The sequence below is a fragment of the Medicago sativa genome, chromosome 3 (genome assembly GCF_051527215.1).
Source record: "Medicago sativa cultivar Bolivia chromosome 3, Bolivia_mono, whole genome shotgun sequence".
Classification (NCBI taxonomy): Eukaryota; Viridiplantae; Streptophyta; class Magnoliopsida; order Fabales; family Fabaceae; genus Medicago; species Medicago sativa.
In genome coordinates this window covers 10,622,207-10,645,279 of record NC_140751.1, presented here as the reverse complement: position 1 = coordinate 10,645,279, position 23,073 = coordinate 10,622,207, and the positions used below count along the sequence as shown (strand labels likewise).

Below are 23,073 nucleotides of genomic sequence, written 5' to 3'. Positions count from 1 at the left end.
TTTTCCCACCCTTTGGGATTATGTTTATGACTTGTTAGATTAATATGAATAACATGAATATTTCTAGGGTTTTCAAGTGAAGGTTTAGTTGCCCTTTTCTTGCCATGCATGCAAAATATGTTTATACTTGCCGAATGAATGTTTTATAAGTTTCCAATGATCAATTATGTTTCAAAACACTTAGAGACACTTGGTTTGAGGTTTTTGGGTCAAAAATACCATTTTTGAGTGTTATGGACTGTCCTAACTCGCCACGGCGAGCTATTACTCGCCACGGCGAGCTAGAACTCCGAAAGGGGGGTCTTACTCGCCCCCAACTCGCCACGGCGAGTTACCACTCGCCTCCCCAGCAAATCTACTCGCCTAGGCGAGTAAGACAGTGAGGGATCACATTGTTTTGCTCGCTTTGGCCGGCATGGGGATTCGCGATGCGGTTTTCTCCGTGGTGTCTTTTTACGAATGTAAACCCCTCAAATCAAGGTCATAAATGGTGATCATTGTAAGCAAGATTTCTATGATAAAGAAGCAAGTATTAAGCATTTTGGTAAGGCATGGTAAACTAGAGTATGTTGAGAATCGGGTAGCAAGATAAACCTTAAGGAAATGGAAGAAGCTAGAGCCTCGATATAGTTATCGAGAACTAGAATAGTTAGAAAGAAATAGAATGCTATGCATTAGTAATATGCTTGATAAGACGCGAGGTAATGTGAGTATTATCTTCGCATAGAAGCAAATGCCATATGAGTATGGCAAGACGTGAATCGATTTCACATCCATTCTCAAAGTAAGTTAAGCAAGCATATAAGTTTACCTCTAGTGGGATCGTTTAAGGATCCGAGGTATAAGAGATAGTATGTATAGATTTAATCTTCATACATGCATAAGACTAAGATAATCAAGAAAGAAAGAGTGTCATGTCTCTTGTTATCCAAATTGGATTCAAGGGGTTCCCCAAGGGGAATGGTTAAGCCGCAAGGGAGCCGCATTTCACTAAGTTAAGCTGTCGTGTCTTTTGTATTCCTTCCAAGGTCGGGTACAAAAGGTTCTCCAAGGGGAATGGGGTAAGCCGTAAGGGACCCGCACGTTCACTAAGGGAGTCCGGTGCGCTCTTGCTAAGCACTTCACCGGTAGTAAGGGATTAACTTCCGGGGTTACTCCACTCGGGACTAATCCATAAAATGAATTCAAGATAATTGTTTGTTACACGCTAACATAATCAATGAAGCTGACAATGCATATTCATCATACATTTATGAGTAATGTGTCATAGAGTCTGTTATACCCTAATTTTGGACCTAAAAATACTAATTCAATTCTTTTTTGCATTACATGTCATTTGAACTGTCTCTGATCAATTGCATTTCTTCTCTGCATTTTATTTCAATGTTATTTGCAAAATTCACATGCAAGGGTATTTTAGTCATTTCCTATGTCAAAATTTCTTCCAGTCTTTTAAAATTTTGTTTGAGTCCTTTCAAGGAGTTTGAATAAGTCTCTGTTTCATTCTATGTCAAAGTCCATTTTAAAAATTGCCTTTGAAGTCCTTTTGAGTCAGTTTAGCCCTAGGGGCATTTTAGTCTTTTCAAGTGTCAAAACTCTGTTCAAATCTTAAAAAATTGTCTCTGAGTCTTTCAAATTGGTTTAAATAAACTTTTGTTTCAATTCTCCGTTAAAAATCATTTTAAAGTGGCATCTGAGTCATTTTCAGTCGTTTTAGCCCCAGGGGCATTTTAGTCATTTCACGCGAAATTTCGGCAGAGAGAGGTTACTTTAAAGTACCTCATTTAGGCCATTGGTTCATTTTAGTCCGTTTTGTCAATTTTAATCGTTTCACTTTACGTTTAGTCAATTTTACCAATTTTTAATTCAATTTTATTTTTATTTTCATTTTTGCACTTTGGTCCTTTAATTCCTAAGATTTGCATATTAGTCCTTTTGGTAATTTTTCTTTTTAGCCCTTTAATTTTTAGTAATTGCATTTTTGGTCCACTTTTCTTCTTCAGTCCATTAATTTTTAAGAATTTACAGTCAAGTCCTTTTTGTCCAAAGTTTTGCAGAATAGTCCTTTTTCAAAATTGCAGGTCAGTCCTTTAACTTTCGAAATTGTAAAGAGACCCCTGAGTCTAAATTGGTCCAGGGCCGAATCAGTTAGAGTCCAGGACACATGTCACCATGCCATTTGATCTCAGGAACACATGTCAAGCTATAAAAGGGTCTAATCATTACGGTACCATTCAGAATTTGCCAACACATCAAACACACAGAAACATAATTCCTCTTTCTCTCTCTATTCAGTTACGATCAAAAAGCCAGAAATAACAAGAACACGAAGAACATTGATGAACCCTAGCTTCACCAGAATGAAGAATTGAAGTGAATTCAATGAAGTTCTCAGAGATTCATCACTGAATCTTCATCATCGAACTTAAAACACTGCAATTCCAGTGTGAATTTGCCACCAAAGTAGCAAATCCACACGATCACAGTGGAGAAGACGAAGAAATCGAAGGTTGAGTTCGATCAGTGAAGAAGAAGAGGGTCAAGGACTGATTTATTTTCAGTTTCTTTGCAGAATTATCAGAAGCATCAAGAATACATCCAGGATTCAAGGTTTCTGAAGAATCTTGTTCGAATCTCCAAATCAAACTCAAGTAAGCACACGAATCCTTCTCGTTTAGTTCGTAAATCATCATCGAAGGTTCTAAACGGAAGATAAACGGTGAATTGAAGTGGAAATTCGAAAAGATTCGAAAGAGTCGAAACGAAACCCTAATTTCAAAAAATCATGAAGATTCGCCGTTTATCTTTCGAATCAAAGTATAGATTCGTCATCAGCATGTAGAGTAGGACGAGTTAGGGTTCGATTTCGAAAGATTGAAGAAATTTTTTGAAACCCTAAAACGTAGATGCAAGCGTAGATCTGTTCAAATCCATGCCTTATTTTGAAAAACGAGTGTGAGAATCAGAAAGAGGAGATTCAGACGAACACAATCATGCAAAAAAGTTTTGAAAAAGGTCAGGTGTGGTGGCGCCACCGGCGAGCCACCACGCCTCCGCCGTTGTGTTCGTCGGAGAAGATGAAGAGAGATTGCAGAGCATCTCTCTCTAGAAACCTTCTAGTGAGAGAAAGGGAAGGGAGAAGTGGACTGGACCGGTTTCATTGTGCTTATATAGGCACGTGAACCGGTCTGGTCCAATTCGGTTCATCCCACTCCTCAATCTCCTTCGTTAGATCCATAGTCCTCCACGTGGATGATCCTGATGCTTTGTTTCTATGTGCCTGATTGATCTTATGGTGTGCTGCGTGTTTGTGACCGTTTGATCTGCTTTTCAAAGATGTGTATGGTGTAGATTTAATCTTTGTGCGTGCCTGATATGTCTTATGGTATGCTGTACGTTCTTGACTGTTGGATCTAGGTTAAAACTGATCTGGATCAATCCAACGCCTCTGAGGCACTTGGATGATCCATAATCTGTTTTCCCCTTGGGCCTGGGCCTAATCTTCTTACAGCCTTCGTTTTGCCACTATTCCTTGCTATTTTGACACTATAGTTTGTTATTTACACCACTGCAGGCTTAAAAATGTTTTGATAGAATCCCAAAAAAATTTCCTATGTGTTCTTGATCCTTTTTTGATATTTTTTTGTGATATGTTATGTGCTAAATCTTGTGTGTGGTATTTTCTTACAAATTGTTACTATTTTAATTAAAATTTGTGGAATTTTATATTCTTGAACTTTTAAAAATCCTTTAAAGATTCCATAAAATTTGTGTGTTTCTTGCTAATTTTGTGATACATCTAGGCATTTAGTTCACTGTAAATTTTGCCAAGAAGTGTCAACCCCTTTTCTTGCATCATTTCTTGTTTTATGTGAAAAATCTCTAAAAAATATGTTCAATTCTATGCCATGTTCTTGATGACTATTTGATATGCATGATATGTGTTTCCATGAATCTTTAGCCACTGTTTGTGCATGATTTTGATACTTGTGTGTGGATTTTGGTTAGTTGCTTGGCTTACAAGTCACATTTGTGAATGAATAGCGTAAATATGTCTAAATTCACTTAAGAATGTAGGGCTCATCATGTGGCTTCAATTCTCATTTTTGGAATAGAATATATACCTTTAAAAATGTATGAAACTATGAGAGTTGTGAGCTATATGATGCTTGCATTCTATGAGTGAATTTTTAGTCATATCTTGCACTTGGTTTGGTTTATTTTGTGTTAGATTCCATGTTTTTATCATAGTATTTTTCTTGCCTATCTCTTCTATCATTTTGTGCCTTATATTACTAATCATTTTGTTCATTGTTTCATGAGCATTTCATCTCCCATCTCACATATTCACCTTTTATTTCTTGCACTTTAAGTTTCACCAAAAATTAGAATGTAACACTTAGGAAATTCTTGTACTTTACTTTTATGCAATTTAATTTCTTGCAAGACCATAGAATGTATCTAGGCCAATGATGTAAAGGACAATGGACTCTAATAATGTACACCGACACAAGCACCGACACATGCAGACACTTCACTTTAGGTATATAGCTAGAATATGCATGTTTAGATGTATGTTTAGGATTGTATGTTTAGATGAATGTTTAGGCTTTATACTTAGAAAAATCAATTTTCCAAAAAAAATATGAATAGCATCCCTCAAATCTTTTTCCTAATAAACCTTGGGATCAAAATCCCATTGTAATTTTCCCTTTTATTTTCTTAATCAAATTTCAATGAACTTTAATCATACTTTGACTTTCTTTTGCAAATAACTAATTCCACCTCACAATTTCTAAATCTCATGCCCTTGAGGCCTCTTTCTATTCTTCAAACTCCAATTTTCAAACTTAAAATCAACCAACAAAAACAAAAACATTTTTGGAAGAGAACTACGGTGGATTTGATCCCTTAATCGGGTACGTAGGCAAGGAACCAAAATTCCTTCAATTCAAATAAAATAAAAATTCAAAAACATTCTTCTCCCTCCAATTCTTCACTTAGAATCTCTTAGGTTTAAATAAACACTTTCAAAATAGCATTTAAAAATAAAGCGCGCGCGTAGAAATTAAAGACGGTTCCTATAGGATACTATAGTCGTTATGGGTGCCTAACACCTTCCCGTAGCGAAAACAACTCCCGGACCTCGATTCTCAAGGGTTTTGTTTACTTTTTCCCTTCCCAAGAAAAAATAAGATATCACCGGTTTAAAAGGTTCAAACGTAATCAATGTTTGACACCCGAAAAACCAAGATAAAACAGAGTCTTGGCATAGACTGTCAAGAACTAGAAAGAATATAGAAGTAGAAAGTCAAGAGCTAGCAAGCTAGAAAGAGTCACATTTGTGGAAAGATTAAGAAAGTTTATTAATACTTCTTATCCAAGTAAGTAAGTAAGCAAGTTAAGAGAGTTATACCGTCGACGATCTTAGGTTTCCCCTAATCGTCCGATTAGAGTCGTGTCATGATTTTAGCAAGTGAAGGCCTTGATGCGTAGATCGTATCTTGGCAATGCGGTTTTAGATCCCCTTAACCGCCATGGCACGTATAAGAAGAGAAGCCTATAACAAGTTAAGAATATTAAGACGGCCCTAGCAAGAACCGCCGTCTAAGAAAGCAAGTCCCCACACACGTATAATCAACCGGCAGGATGTATTGTAGGCACGTGGTGACCGTAGGTTTCCCCCGTGGTTGCCTATAGCCTAGGGTTAGGTGGAACTCACTGAGACATTATGTCTCATCCCAATCCTTATTTGTTTTAGATAACAGGAAGGATTAGCAAGGTAGTAGCTGGATGGATATTCAGCAAGAGCTCGTTCGTACCTGAGGCATGAAGAATATGGATCTCAAGGATGTATTTAATTTAAATAAGATAAGATATGATGTAATGATATTGTACGAACGTGTTTTGTTGTATATAAATTTATTCGAAGTTTTTACGTTGTAAATTTTTAATGTATCCAGTACTAAACTAATGCACATGCTAGACTTTCTAGATACGTCTAGTATGGGTGTTACATTTGGTATCAGAGAAGGTCGATTCAGACCGTGCCTTGGGTCATTAAGTTACAACAAAGGTAGTGGGACCATTGGGTTTCGAGTAAATGTTCTAGTTGTCGTTGTTAATTGAGCCTGATCAACTCAATTTAGCATTCGACGATTAGAATGGATGCCTGAGAGCTGAATAGGACCCTGGAGGAACGAAGTATGTGAAGAAGATGCATTGGAAAGTAAGAACTCGGAAGGAGTATTAGTAAGAAGTTTGATTGTGCCAATAGGTGGCCGGTGAACTAAGTAGTAGAAATGTGAATTCTTCGGGAGTGTAAGGTAATGTTATGAAGGGACGTTCCAACAGCGTTGGGTAAGATGTTATAGATACATCGTATACCCATGAGTACAGAGTTTGGAGATGTATAAGTATGATCTGAAGCATCAGTAAGATTTGTGTTCCAGAACGTCAGAGCAGTGCTACAAGTTAGAAAGAAGTTGATGTAGGCTGGCGGAATTAGTAGGCTCTCAGGGATAGCATTATGTGAACGAGGTTATGGACTTGTAAGCTCAGAGTAGACAAGGCTCTAGTGTTCTGAAAGTGCATTAAGTCGCAATGTAGCGAGGAAAGTTACTCGTAGTAGAAGAGGTTAAGGATTCAAGCGAAAGTTTATGTCATCAGGACTAAGGCATTGATTTCCAACGAGCCAAGGACTGTATTGAAATAGGTTAATGGTTGTCGTGCAAATATTGTAGAATATTTTATGATGATAGGAATGAATGATATGCATTGGACTACTTGAGAAATAAGAATTTTCAGGTAAAGTATATTTATAAGGAGATTGAACTGAAGAAACTCGCCAATAGCGAACCAGAGGCGAAATTCTCAGTTTTCCGAAAACCGTTAGTTCGTCTCTAGGATTTGCAGTAATTATTGGAGAGTTATCTTCACAAATCTTTAAAAAAAAAAAAACTTGTTATGACATCAAGTAAGGAATGCATATCACATTCTAAGATTTTCAAAGAAAAAGGCATGAGCAACTATTAACGAAAATTGATACGGTTAAGGTGGCTTTAGAGTTATTGTGTCAAGGGTCGAGAAGGAGTTCAGACTAAGAGTTTAGAGGTTCCAGTATTCAGAATGGACAACATGAATGTAAAGACATGAAGAAAAGAAGTTAAAGAGATGAAGAGTTATGTGAAGTCATAAGGTTCTCGGATTTTGTGGAGTTATGAGTATTCCTCGAATCTACGTTTTGCTTAATTAACTTGCTAAGGCTCGTTAGGATGTAGAATCATAAAGTTTACAAGATTTTAGAATGACATACACATGTGGGTAATTGATGTTGACAGTTTTGAAAAATTCAAAGAAAATTTTGTAGGTACCAGATTGTTACGACTCACATAGAGTGAGCTAAATTCACTAGAACCAAGATTTGATGGCACACATGTGTTACCAACTTGTTCTATGATTTTTGAGTAACGACTTGGGCTTAAATTTAGTATAAATTATTTAGTGGAAAAATCATCAATATCAATGACCCGTATGCTAGTTATGAAGTTTTCATTAAAAGAAAAACCAACGAGCAAGCATAGGAATGATTAAGCAAATTATAGTACACGGGAATACTAAGGTGCAAGGTTAGATATTTGAGGAATATATGTCCAAGTGCAAAATGAGTCTACTATGAGAATTTGGGATTGCTCGGAAACAAGTTCAAGTATGATATGTAAATATCAGGAGGTGAACCCAATTAGCAAGAACGTAAGGTATATCCCCGAGTAAAGTATTATGAGTATACGATAATTTTATCGTGAGTTTTGAGCTTATAAGTAGTGGTAAGTGTAAAGTTGTGACGTGGTTGCAACATGGAAAGTCTAGATATTAGTTCAAGAAGATAGTAAACAAGTGGTGAACAAGAATGAGAAGTTACACACATCTCAACGGATTAGAGTATTGGTTTAAGTCAACCGGAGGGAATCAGAGTAACGCAACATAAGTTAATTGGTTAAGTTGCTGATGATAACTATAGGGTATGAAAATTGGAAGTAAGAATCTTCGTAGAGAATGTTTGAGATAGTAATACAGTTTTAGTAAGGAAAGTACTACGAGACGAGCGAGAGGAACTTTCATTATGATAAGTAAGTATTGATGCTTATACCGTCAGTGATGAATAAGATAAAAGTTTAAAGGTTGTATCTTCACTTAAGCAAGACAAGAAAGACTAGAGTTACCACAGATAAAGTAATCGGATTGCCTGATTGATGAGGTTGAATGTGTTGAGGAGCTATTGGTTAGTCAGGGAAGGTTATGAGCTACCATAAGAGAATACGGTTCACGAGATATGCACGAAGAAGTACATACCCTCCTATACCCTACTTGTAAGCGATAACGATACTTGCCAGAATAAAGTTAAAAATTTTGATTCTGTGGCTTTTAAAGTTAAGATTGGTAATAAGGAACTTGGGAACGAAGTTTGTTATAAAAACATGACATTGTACATTGTTGAAACTGAGGAGGCATGTCATGAGCGAGTAAGCTCACTTAGGGCGTGCAGACTTCGGGGCCAACTTGTCATAGGCAAGTTTGGGACGAGTTGTAAAACTTTTTTTTTTTCATAATATAGAGACTCGTCCTGAGGTTCTGCGGTATCATTACAACTCGGTTTCAAAATGACATTTTCTTTAGTTAAGTAAATGTTCGTTCCAAAGACCTATGTACCAAAGTTTAGAGATTTTTTTTGAAGCAAAATGCTAGAATCAGTATCGTTATTAACTAACAAGAAGCGGTACTTGAAGGGATGAGAATACTATGGAGATAAGATTTTAAGAGGAAACGGAAAAGTCCTTACAATATCAATATCATACGAGATTTGTGGATTTTTGCTTAAAGAGTTCAAGTATAAGTGCCAAAGGGATTTAGTAGAAGATTTTAAGAGTACGTAATCCGCAAGACTGGTAAATAGATAGTCAGATGAATCGACGTAATGGATTTCGTTTCTTCATGTCAAGTTAGAAAGGTTTTTGAAGAGTTTGAAAGAGTTAAGAGATTTGTATAATCATCAAGATAAGTAACATAAGTAAGAGATATAAATCGCAAGATGCGGTAAGAAAGATTATGTATGCATAGAAAGAGGTATGCATGATACGATGTTTTAGATGCAAGAAAGCACTGCGGGGCAAACCTGGATTCCGGTAGGACCCCAGTATAAAGGCAAATCCTGAGTGTTTTAGTTTGAAAAAGGTTTATTACGTGAATGGTTATGCTAAACAGATGAGATATGGAATTGAGACAACTAGTCCGCATGTAGCCAAAATGTGTGTCAAACACAATGTTCTGAGATAGTTCTATGATATTGAGAAAGATATTAAGATTGAGGAGGTCATATTCGTTAGGCGAATAAAGAAGAGGATGAGTTATATGCTTCAAACCCTTTGGGAGGGAGTATGAACAGACTTTGTTTAACTAAAAACCGAAGAAGACGAGTATAATCTCAGAGATTGGTATATGGTTTCTAAATTTCGAGGATGAAATTTTTTAAGGGTGGTAGAATGTAATATCCCGCCTGTCAGTATCGGTATTTTACCAGACGATCGTGCCAGAGGATTAAAGTTAAGGAAAGTAAATGTAATGGGAAATATTTAATATGAGATGTCAGCTTATTATGGATTAAGTATCAGTATCGGATTTAACACGTTTAAAGGCAAGGGCATAATGGTAATTTCTCGAGAAAGGATATTTAAGTGTTTTTGGGCAAGATATTTTCATTATTCTTATCCTTTTCTCTCTCTAGGTTTGGGAAGCAACTCTCTCTTCCTTCTCTCTTCCTTCTCACGCCCCCTTTCCTCTTCCTCTCCATCAAATCTTCTTCCTCTCCATGGCAAGTGAAATAACATTGCTCCCTCATGGTCTCTTAAACTTGTAGAAGCTTGGTTAAGGTTTGATTTCTCTTTTCCACCTCTCATGAAGTTCATCCCATCTCTTTTCCTCTTCACCAATCTTTCAAGAAACTTCATCCTTCCATGGTAAGTTTCCAAACTTGTTCCCTTGTGATCATTTAAGCTTAAGGAAGTATGAATTATGTTTGATTTCTTCTATTTATCCTCTTGAGGAAGTGTTTGGAAATTAGGGTTTTGGTGAAAGAATCTTTGTAATGGATTAGAGATGAGCTAGCAAAGATCATCATGCTAGGGTTTACAAGAAAACAACAAGATTGGTAAGGTTTGAGCCAAAGAAGCAAGTGGGGAAAAATAAGCTAGGGTTTTGGCTTGCTTGAGTTTGAAGCTTGGAGTTATTACAAGAACATGTTTAGGTGAGTTCCATAGTTAGTTTTCCCACCCTTTGGGATTATGTTTATGACTTGTTAGATTAATATGAATAACATGAATATTTCTAGGGTTTTCAAGTGAAGGTTTAGTTGCCCTTTTCTTGCCATGCATGCAAAATATGTTTATACTTGCCGAATGAATGTTTTATAAGTTTCCAATGATCAATTATGTTTCAAAACACTTAGAGACACTTGGTTTGAGGTTTTTGGGTCAAAAATACCATTTTTGAGTGTTATGGACTGTCCTAACTCGCCACGGCGAGCTATTACTTGCCACGGCGAGCTAGAACTCCGAAAGGGGGGTCTTACTCGCCCCCAACTCGCCACGGCGAGTTACCACTCGCCTCCCCAGCAAATCTACTCGCCTAGGCGAGTAAGACAGTGAGGGATCACATTGTTTTGCTCGCTTTGGCCGGCATGGGGATTCGCGATGCGGTTTTCTCCGTGGTGTCTTTTTACGAATGTAAACCCCTCAAATCAAGGTCATAAATGGTGATCATTGTAAGCAAGATTTCTATGATAAAGAAGCAAGTATTAAGCATTTTGGTAAGGCATGGTAAACTAGAGTATGTTGAGAATCGGGTAGCAAGATAAACCTTAAGGAAAGGGAAGAAGCTAGAGCCTCGATATAGTTATCGAGAACTAGAATAGTTAGAAAGAAATAGAATGCTATGCATTAGTAATATGCTTGATAAGACGCGAAGTAATGTGAGTATTATCTTCGCATAGAAGCAAGTGCCATACGAGTATGGCAAGACGTGAATCGATTTCACATCCATTCTCAAAGTAAGTTAAGCAAGCATATAAGTTTACCTCTAGTGGGATCGTTTAAGGATCCGAGGTATAAGAGATAGTATGTATAGATTTAATCTTCATACATGCATAAGACTAAGATAATCAAGAAAGAAAGAGTGTCATGTCTCTTGTTATCCAAATTGGATTCAAGGGGTTCCCCAAGGGGAATGGTTAAGCCGCAAGGGAGCCGCATTTCACTAAGTTAAGGTGTCGTGTCATTTGTATTCCTTCCAAGGTCGGGTACAAAAGGTTCTCCAAGGGGAATGGGGTAAGCCGTAAGGGACCCGCACGTTCACTAAGGGAGTCCGGTGCGCTCTTGCTAAGCACTTCACCGGTAGTAAGGGATTAACTTCCGGGGTTACTCCACTCGGGACTAATCCATAAAATGAATTCAAGATAATTGTTTGTTACACGCTAACATAATCAATGAAGCTGACAATGCATATTCATCATACATTTATGAGTAATGTGTCATAGAGTCTTGGCATAGACTGTCAAGAACTAGAAAGAATATAGAAGTAGAAAGTCAAGAGCTAGCAAGCTAGAAAGAGTCACATTTGTGGCAAGATTAAGAAAGTTTATTAATACTTCTTATCCAAGTAAGTAAGTAAGCAAGTTAAGAGAGTTATACCGTCGACGATCTTAGGTTTCCCCTAATCGTCCGGTTAGAATCGTGTCATGATTTTAGCAAGTGAAGGCCTTGATGCGTAGATCGTATCTTGGCAATGCGGTTTTAGATCCCCTTAACCGCCATGGCACGTATAAGAAGAGAAGCCTATAACAAGTTAAGAATATTAAGACGGCCCTAGCAAGCACCGCCGTCTAAGAAAGCAAGTCCCCACACACGTATAATCAACCGGCAGGTTGTATTGTAGGCACGTGGTGACCGTAGGTTTCCCCCGTGGTTGCCTATAGCCTAGGGTTAGGTGGAACTCACTGAGACATTATGTCTCATCCCAATCTTTATTTGTTTCAGATAACAGGAAGGATTAGCAAGGTAGTAGCCGGATGGATATTCAGCAAGAGCTCGTTCGTACCTGAGGCATGAAGAATATGGATCTCAAGGATGTATTTAATTTAAATAAGATAAGATATGATGTAATGATATTGTACGAATGTGTTTTGTTGTATATAAATTCATTCGAAGTTTTTACGTTGTAAATTTTTAATGTATCCAGTACTAAACTAATGCACATGCTAGACTTTCTAGATACGTCTAGTATGGGTGTTACAAAAGTACATTCTTGATGGCCTAATCCGTCTGTTTGTCTCGGTTTATCACTTAGTTTGTCATGTCTTCTTTTCTTCTCTTGTTTTTTTGGAACATTGTTCGCCGATGTTTTTGAATTCTCTCTTTATACACATTGTGCTGGTTAAGATTTGATTGCTAATTTTAAATAGACTTTATTTTAGCTCCTTAAAAAAATTACGAGATCAAAATGAAAATCATAAATAAGTTAAAAGATCAAATATATAATTTAACCGATCCATAAACACTAAATATGATTCTTTGGATTGGGCGTGAGCTTGATGAGCATGAGAGTAATGTGAAGTGTGAACATAAAAGTATGAGCTTGCTTAGAGAGGATGAGAGTAATGTGAACATATAGTTTTTTTTTTTTTTGAATAAATGTGAACATATAGTTTTAGCATGATATCATAAAACGTATGAGAGAGTTTATTTTTGTTTATATCTTATAACATAGACAAAAAGGACAGAAAAAACCAAAATGTCGGCGAGGAGACAAAGTATATTCTAATATTTGAACAAACGGACTAATGTTTTCTTGACCATAAACATATTTTTTCACCTTAGATTTCTCTTTGTCCTTTTATGAAATTTTCATTTTTAATTGGACGAGAAAGCTTCATCATAGTGCATTCGAAAACGAAAGTTTCGTAGTTATTAATCAACACCACTATCCCACCACGTCTTAATAATTTATTTTGAAGGTACCACGTTTTATTATGCTAACAAGTTACAGGGACTTGCTTTTGGGTGAGTCATAGCATGCCATGCTAACATCATCTAGACAATTTATTTACACAATAGACTTTAGACTAAATTATACAAGAGGTCCTTTAAATTATTTAATTATAATAAATTGTGCCTTTAAATATTTTTTGTATCACTTAGGTTTTTAAGTTATTAATTGTAACTTTTAGGTCCCGAGAAACTCACATTAATTTTTAATATGTAAAATTCCCTAAATTGTAACCACTAAATAATTTAAAGGACTTAATTGATACGAAAAAGACGTATATGACCAACTTATTATAATTAATTAATCGAAAGAAACTAAATTATACAAAATAAACTTAAAAACCAATTTATTACGATTAAATAACTTAATGAATATCTGCCGTAATTTATCCTAGACTTTACAATAGTTACATAATAACATTTATCCTAGACTTTGCTATAGGTACATAATAGCAAATGCCTTAAGTTTGAAGAAGTAATTTGAACATATAGTGTTAGCTTGCTTGAAGAGGGTTAGAGTAATGTGAACATATGTATTATAAGGATACCTTAAAACGTGTGAGTTATTATAAACAAAAAGGACAGTAAAATCCAAAATGTCGGCGGCGGGGCAAGTATATACTTTACATTTCTCTCTGTCCTTTTATAAAATTTTCATTTTTAAGCGGATAAGAAAGTTGCATAATTGCATTTGAAAAAGAAAATTTTCATGAGTAAGTACACCCTCCGTCCCATATTATAAGGAAACAAAAAATAAAATCACATTTATTAAGAAAGGTAAAACTAGTTTGTAACATAGTTTTTTGTGTTATCTTTGAAATAAGTTTTAGAGTAAATTACACTCCCCTCCCCTCAAAGATGCTTGAATTACAATCCCCTCCCCTTTTATGTTAAAATATACACTCCCCTCCCCTCTTATACAAAACATATTAGAAAATTTTTCACTCCCCTCCCCTAAGAGAAGCTTGAATTACATCACCCTCCCCTCTTATGTTAAAATCTACACTTTACTCCTTCAATATTTTTTTTTATTTCTAATAATCTTGCAAAAGTAATAATAATCTAACACACTTCCAAAAAAATAGTACTACGGGTCTATTTTAGTATAATAAAAAATTGAATACATATTTTTAGCTATTTTTTATTCACAATTTCATTAGCATGTAGTTTTAAACTTTATTATAAAATACGAAACAACCCAAAATAAAATTAAAATATGTGAAAAATTACTAAAGACAATAAAACATGGTTATTTAAAAGTAAATTTTATACTCTAAATTATAAAATCAATAGCAAAATATTTAAATTTAATTATCATTGACATTTAAATTATAAAGAAATGAATTAGTTTTTCTTAAATGGTGGTTCAAAATTAATATATATCATAAAAATAATTATTTATGTTAAAATAGATTAAAGTATATTGCATATTTAATGATTAAGGAAGAGGGTTGTGATTCAAGCATCTTATAAAGGAGGGGAGTATAAATTTTATTTTTCAAGGGAGGAGAGTGTATATTTTAACATAAGAGGGGAGGGGAGTGTAATTCAAGCATCTTTGAAGGGAGGGAAGTGTAATTTACTCTAAGTTTTATAGAAAGATGTAAAAGCAATTTTCATTGGTAGTTGATTATAGAGAAAATGAAAAAGAGAGCAAATTGAATGCACTTTGCATTTAATTTTCCTTTAAAAAAGATAAATTTTTGAAAAAACATAATTAAATATGATAAAAGTTGGTCTTTTTTGCTTATAATTTGGGACAAACAAAACAGGTTTTTTTTTTTTTTGTTAAGTAGCCTAGTGGCTAGAGCTCACACAATTAAATTTTTCATTGGTAGTTGATTATAGAGAAAATGAAAAAGAGAGCAAATTGAATGCACTTTGCATTTAATTTTCCTTTAAAAAAGATAAATTTTTGAAAAAACATAATTAAATATGATAAAAGTGGATCTTTTTTGCTTAAAATTTAGGACAAACAAAATAGCTAGGCTACTTAAAAAAAAAAAAAAAAGTGGCTAGAGCTCACACAATTAAATTGTGGAAATATGATAAAAGTGGATCTTTTTTGCTTATAATTTGGGACAAACAAAATAGCTAGGCTACTTAAAAAAAAAAAAAAAAAAAGTGGCTAGAGCTCACACAATTAAATTATGGTGGCTAGAGCTCACACAATTATAATTAAATTATGGTGGCTAGAGCTCACACAATTATAAAAAGTGGCTAGAGCTCACACAATTAAATTGTGGAAATATGATAAAAGTGGATCTTTTTTGCTTATAATTTGGGACAAACAAAATAGCTAGGCTACTTAAAAAAAAAAAGTGGCTAGAGCTCACACAATTAAATTATGGTGGCTAGAGCTCACACAATTATAATTAAATTAAAATTATGGTGGCTAGAGCTCACACATAGAGCTCACACAATTATAATTATATGGTGGCTAGAGCTCACACATAGAGCCCACACAATTATAAATTGATAAATACATAGAATAGAGCTCACACAATTATAGATTATAGAGCTCACACAATTATAATATAATAAATTGATAAATACATAGAGCTCACACAGCTCACACAATTATAGAGCTCACACAATTATAGAGCATTATAAATTGATAAATTGATATAAATTATATAAATTGATAAATAACAATTATAATAAATTGATAAATACATAGAGCTCACACAGCTCACACAATTATAGAGCTCACACAATTGTGGAGAATAAATAAATTGATAAATTGTGGAGAAGTGGAGTATCCGGGGTTCGAACCCCGGCCCCTGCATATAATATGTGATATCCCTACCAACTGAGCTAAGCTCACCGGGATAAGCAAAATAGGTTTTTTTTGCTTATAATTTAGGAAGGAGGGAGTATATATCTACTCTCCTTTCACTTCTCTTAGTCTTTTTGTATGGAATTTTCATTTCTTAGTTGATAAGAAAGTTTCATAGTTGCATTTGAAAAAGAAAGTTTTCATGAGTATTAGTATATGCATAACTACTCTCCTTTTGCATCTCTTTGTCCTTTTTGTATGGAATTTCATTTGTAAGTTGATAAGGAAGTTTCATAGTTGCATTCGAAATAGAAGGTTTTCATGAGTATAGCATATACATATTTTATCTCCTTTCATTTGGAAGGTACCACGTTTAATTATTGTAATAATTTTTTTGAAGATGCATTTTATTATTTTAATAAAATGAAGAGTGGTGATACACATACCACCATAGGTGGCATACCACTCCTACACCCTTCCATTCACACACTGCCATGTCATCTAAATGAGTGACTCATCCTGGCCCCACCAAAACTCTCATTCCTTCACTCTTTCCCTTCTCTCTCTCTCTCTCTCTCTCTCTCTCTCTCTATAGAAAATTTTCATCGCTTTCTCTTCTCTGATTCACTCCCTCTCTAGCTAGCTTTGCAGCCGCCGTCCATCCCTCTTTCCGGCGCCACTCTTTCTCGCCGGCGTCTCTCTTTTTCTTTCTACCGAAACACAACCTCTTCTCTGATTCACTCTCTTTTTCTCGCCGGCGGCTACAGGGTGGAGGGTGTGGTTGGAGAAGAAAGAGTAGTGGTGGGTGACGACAATCTCTCTTTGCTCTCTTCAACTGAGGTATATTCATTCATCTCCCTTTTGTTTGATGTGGTTGTGATTTAAAATTTTAGGGTTTTTGATTTGGGTTTTTTGATTTATGTGGTTCATTTGAGAAAACTTGTAGACAATATCGGTTTATTTGAGAATTGAAACTAATAACAACACAGTCTGATTAGAGACCAAAACAATTGAATTTCCAGCTCATCTTTGAGACCAAAACAATGTCGTCTAACCATTACCAATCCTACGAACCACCGGATTAGAGAAGAAATTAGTGCAGGCTGGGTGAGCAGTGTCAATTAACTTCAACCATGCCACTAAATTGAATCCCTGCTACTTGATGTAATTGAATCAAGAAGATAATGTATATGGATGATGATAAGTAAAAAAAAATCTATTGAACAAATGTAAGTAAAAGCAGTTGAGGTAGGAATCAAAGAGAGGTTAAATGGGAGGAAATCATTTAAAGAGATTGAGAGTTGAGGGTACAACTCTAGAAAAATTATATTGAAATTGATGATGAAGTGATACAACTGTACAAATATCACAGAAAATAAAGAATACTCCTGATTTTAACACACATATCTTGTTTAAAAATAAAGAATACTCCTGATTTTAACACACATATCTTGTTTAACTTAATTAAGTAATGTTACGGATAATGTTATTATCTTGTTCTGTAATTGGATTTAAAGTTTTTCTAGCTTGATCTTGTTTAAGATATGCTTAGGTGAACAATGTTTAAGGATATGTCACTTTTGCATTTCTCTTTAATTATTTGGTTACTGTTGACATTATGGTGTGCATCTGAAATTTTAAAAATCAATGTATATTTGCCAAAGTTATTCCACCTAGGATATTAGGGCTTTGATTGACACTGCTCATCTTTGCGCCTGTTTATGTTTTTGGGACTGTTCTGGAGCATTAGAGTTTCTTCTTCTGCCTGTGTTGTTTTTTTGGGGTTGAATGGTGTTTTGATGACAGTAATTTGTATGGACTGGTTGAATTGTAGTGCAGAAGGCGAAGGCACTGTACTTGCAAGCATAAGTAGGTATGTCAATTTCTTCATTTCATTTTCTAGATACTTTTGTTGCTAGGTTCTAACACAAATTTTCTACTTCTGACTTAATTTTTCTACTTCTGACTTTTAAGTGCTCTGCTAGTCATGTAAGGGCAGCAGTTGCAACATTAGGAGGTAAACATGGTGCTGCTGGAAGATCTGATAAATGGCGACATCTCTATGCAGGATTTACTGTCTGGTTGTCACAGACTGAAGCATCAGTGATTTTAGCTGATATGTTATTTGGTTGTTTTTACAAGATATGTCTTCAGTTTCAGTCCAATAGTCCAACCTTGTTTACAGAATCTGCTTTGTAGAATTTGCATCATAATTTTCATTCAATTTTCGACATTCTTTATATTGGTTAAACATGACTGTGTGCAGCGCACTGATATTGTAGCCATTTGCTCATTCCAGATTGCAAATTAGAATAAAATTATTTGTATCTCATGGGTTTATGACTTCTATTCATAATGTAATGTTTTGTGCTAGTTAATATAGACCACTTTATCAATTCCTTTTCAGGTGTACAAAAAAATGTCAAAGCACAACAAGCAAGTGCAGTCTTTACAAGAACAGGTATTCCCTGTCTTCTGGTTATTTGACTCGTGCTCGACTGCCCCTTTATTTAGCATGATGATTGAAATTTCGGTAATGAACTTTTATTTGTATATCGAAGAAGGACAAAAAATATTCTTTTTGTATTTTGGATTTGAATGGAATTCATGATGGGAATGATGTCTTAGAGAGATATGAGATGTTTGACTATGATTTGTGTGCTTTTTCTTCCTTCAAAGATAGTTATTGTGCAAAACCTCTTGTTTGATTTATTTAGCCCTTCCTATAGGCCAATTCTGCTAAATCATAAAGCATTAAAAGCCAAAGTTGGTGATGAAGTGATGGTGAAGTCACTTGAGGCCAAATTGGTTGAAAGGCAAATTAAAGGTAGGTTCTTGTGCAATATTGTTATACCTTGTCTAAAAGAAAATCTATTTTTTGACTGAAGTAGAACACATGCCATGTTATTTTACGATTTATATGAAAAATCTTCAATGCTATATAGCATTGTTCTTTGGACATGTATATTAGATTGTATATGTATGTTTGTTTTCCCTCTTCAGTTTCAATATTGTGTTTCAATTTACTAATCATTGTCTTATTTATTTTTCTTCTTCTTTGCAACTAACAAATTTAGAAACAAGAGATGGTAGACATTCATCGGAGTCTAGCTACCGCCTCGAGGATTATTGAAGCAACATCACTAGGGAATATTTGGATAGTTTATGGACTAGAATTAAGAACATCATGCATCAAATCTGTTGAAGTACATCACTGGCAAATGTATCATATGATGAAGCACATCATGCATCAAATCTGTTGACTAGAATTAAGAACAATCCAAGACACCATGTAAAAAGTGGGGTTCTGCTTTCCTCATGGGTGAAGGATGGACGCAAAAAGAAGAAGATTTAAATTAATTTAGTGTTTTGATATGATTGTAATGTAGATGTTTTCTGATGATATTTTTTAATTGGTAGGACAATGTCGCACCTATAATATTAAAGGAAACACCATATGTTGTTAGTTACTAACATTGTTGAACTATCGTACAGTTTAATGAGTCGGTTTTTTTGTTATTTTTTGTTCTTTGATATAAAAGATGATTGTGTCTTTATTGACAAGTGAAATCTTTGCATGTATATATTTTGCCTAAAACGATATTATTTACATCTGGGAAAGATAACTAGCCAAATATATGGTCTGTATGACCACATTTTTACAAATATGTGACCGCTATTTTTTCATAAATTAGAACTTGTCCGTCTTTAGGCGTGATAAACTCGCCGATTGTAAAACAAGTTATTTATGGTTGGAAATACTTTTAGTGCAGTGATCAAATGAGATTATGCGTTCGATTTGCCTAAAACGAAATTATTTACATCTGGGAAATATAAACTAGCCAAATATATGGTCTGTATGACCACATTTTTACACATGCGTGACCACTATTTTTTCATAAATTAGAACTTGTTCGTCCTTAGGCGTGATAAACTTGCCGATTGTAAAACAAGTTATTTATGGTTGGAAATGCTTTTAGTGCAGTGATCAAATGAGATTATGCGTTCGATTCGCCTAAAACGAAATTATTTACATCTGGGAAATATAAACTAGCCAAATATATGGTCTGTATGACCACATTTTTACACATGCGTGACCACTATTTTTTCATAAATTAGAACTTGTCCGTCCTTAGGCGTGATAAACTTGCCGATTGTAAAACAAGTTATTTATGGTTGGAAATGCTTTTAGTGCAGTGATCAAATGAGATTATGCGTTCGATTCGTCTAAAACGAAATTATTTACATCTGGGAAATATAAACTAGCCAAATATATGGCCTGTCTGACCACATTTTTACAAATACATGACCACTATTTTTTCATAAATTATAACTTGTACGTCTTTAGGCGTGATAAACTCGCCGATTGTAAAATAAGTTATTTATTGTTGGAATTGCTTTTAGTGCAGTGATCAAATTAGATTGTGTGTTTGATTCGCATAAAACAAGATTATTTATACCTGGTAAATATAAACTAGCCAAATATATGGTATGTGTGACCACATTTTTTAATATGCGTGACCACTATTTTTTCAGAAATTAGAACTTGTCCGTCTTTAGGTGTGATAAACTCGCCGATTGTAAAATAAGTTATTTATTGTTGGAATTGCTTTTAGTGTAGTGATCAAATTAGATTATGTGTTTGATTCGCATAAAACAAGATTATTTATACATGGGAAATATAAACTAGCCAAATATATGTTTTGTGTGACCACATATTTTAAGGTGTGTGACCACTATTTTTTCAGAAATTAGAACTTGTCCGTCTTTAGGCGTGATAAACTTGCAGATTGTAAAAGAAGTTATTTATCGTTTGAAAGGCTTTTAATGTAGTGGTCAAATGTAAGAATTTTACAAAAATTTGATAGAGTTGGAAAACTAACCAAATTTTAAATCTGTTTAACCACTTTTTATCAAAGGGGTAACTGCAATTTTTGAGTGTCAAAATTATCATTGATTGTAACAGATGGATATCATTTCACCTCTCAGTCATGCTCATCAATAGAGATTCACTAATGTGCCCGAATGTACTCCTTCCACAAAAATCACGTGGAGAAATAGACAAGAAGTAAAAATGGGAATGTAAATAAATAGTGGTGACAGATTTGATAAAACATGGTTATATCAAACTCAATTTTGGTTAGTTTTCACAAAAACCTGTCAAATATGGAAAATAGTTCACCTCTTCCCATTTTAACATGGTAATTTTAGTTGTTACAATGTGAACATCTATCCAGCATTCATCATATTCACCCTATGCCAAAATAAAATTATCAACAAAATATAAACATTGTTGTTGCTTCACGCCTATTACAACAATTGATTTACACCTAGTACTTCAAATAAATCCAAGAATTGATGCTATTACATATTTTCTACAGTGTTATGCCACGGCTAACTCCGACACATTTTCTAGAACTCCTTTGCCACCAAAAAAACCATGAGCAAGAGGACTATACCAAACTCTCTGTCATCAAAAGCTTTAAATTAGTGAAGCCACATTCAACACAAACTCGCAGGTAATGAAGAGAAAATGGTAATAATAACCAAAGACTATCTTCATTGACTAATAAATTGAAAGGTAAAAATAGATAGTTTGTCATAGCAAAGTTCAGAGAAAAAACATGGCTATAAAATCATTCATTAATGCAAATTTAATCACAAAGTCTAAACATTGAAATTGAATATTAATACCTTCAATTCAAAAACAAAAGCCACCATCATGATCAACAACAACAGCTACGAATGAATATTACAAGTATCCTGGCACAAGTCGTCACAATGTACAATACGTCTGCACAAATAGAGCAACACAACGAACATTCACACACCAAAGCAGGAACAACCGATGCCAAAACATAACCTCACAAACAATGCTAGGACTACAACCAAATAAATCATCACAAGATCTATAACTCAAAGAAAAAAAACTGTTATCACAAAAAAAAAAGAAGTAGACACCTTAAAACACAGACTCCGCCCAAACTAAAAACAAGCAAAACATGAGATTACCAAGCTGACAAGTTGCAACAGAATAATTATCATCAAAGCCTTGAAACATTCCCAGCCATAAGTAATTTACCTCACACTACAACACAAACACCCCTCATCGTTGCTTCACTAGGAAACTACACATGTTTCAGACCCACTGTTGTCATATTACTAGTTGTCGGTTCTCTTCAACCTCGTCGAGCATGCTTCACTAAGAATACATGAATAAACTTACACATGTTAAACCCTAACAAATATCACACATGTCAACCCCACATTCTATCGGTGATGACAATAACCTCGAAGATATAACCAAACATATTAACATAGTGCTTTAATGTGTCTTTACTAGTTTCCCAAGCCAATCCTCCGACAAAAGTCTTAGTATAAGTTGTGTCACCAACATGTTTGGGAACAATGTTTAGACAAATCATCATATTCCTTTTCATTTTGTTAGAATTATTTGTCCACATTTTACCAAACTACAAAAAGTTCCAAATATATCATAAACAAAACCACAAAAAAATTCAATCATAAAAGTAGTAAAACTATAAATTAAATTAACAGATAAAATTGTTCAAAAACAAGATTAAAATCAACATTATTTCCAACAATTCCAGCATGTTTCTTACTTTCATGATACTAACCTTAGAATAAATCAACATTATTTGATGACCAACACAAACCCATTAATTTGATGAAAAACTAGAACACCTTAAATCAACATTATTTTTCAACAATTTCCTCAAATTCAACATGAACAAAGTTATTTTAAACAAAAATACGAACACCCAATCAAGAAAAGATGCATAATTGGAAGGAGAAAGAAAAATTGAAAAGCACATGAACAAAAGATGTAAAAGGGAGGAGAAAGACTGAACCTGAGTTATAGTTTTTCCTACGTTTTAGAGAAAGAGAGAGGAGGACCAACGGTCGGCCATCAAAGAGAGGGGTGGGGCGAAGGGCAAGGATGCGGCGGCGGCCAGTGGTGGTGGTAGGTGAGTGAGAGGCAGAGTGAGAGGGAGAAGAAAGGGAGATCTAAGAGAGAGAAGAGGGTGAGAAGAGAAAGTTGTGTGAAATTTCAAAAATGCCCATGCCACATAAGGGGTGTATGAAAGAGTGGTATGGAGAAGGGTGTTCACCAATCTTTTTCCTAAAATGAAAGGAACTTACTTTTGGCCTTAGGGGTGGGTCATGTCATGCTAACAT

At 34.8% G+C, this 23,073-nt stretch overlaps 2 long non-coding RNA genes across 4 annotated transcripts; one reads left to right on the top strand and one right to left on the bottom strand.

The window, feature by feature from the left end:
* Positions 1-16,348: 16,348 nt before the first annotated feature.
* Positions 16,349-19,347, top strand: LOC146935635 (uncharacterized). Of its 3 annotated transcripts, XR_015030294.1 has the most exons (5): positions 16,349-16,713; positions 17,708-17,746; positions 17,848-18,334; positions 18,603-18,700; positions 18,951-19,347. It is a non-coding gene; the product is annotated as an uncharacterized LOC146935635 (long non-coding RNA). The 3 variants fall into 3 exon arrangements; XR_015030293.1 differs by lacking the exon at positions 16,349-16,713 and having other exon boundaries at positions 17,368-17,746; XR_015030292.1 differs by lacking the exons at positions 16,349-16,713; positions 17,708-17,746 and having other exon boundaries at positions 17,753-18,334.
* A 1,645-nt stretch (positions 19,348-20,992) lies between these two features.
* LOC146935634 (uncharacterized) lies at positions 20,993-23,022 on the bottom strand. Its single transcript, XR_015033093.1, has 2 exons — positions 21,568-23,022; positions 20,993-21,338 (listed from the first exon to the last, which is right to left on the bottom strand). It is a non-coding gene; the product is annotated as an uncharacterized LOC146935634 (long non-coding RNA).
* Positions 23,023-23,073: the final 51 nt, after the last annotated feature.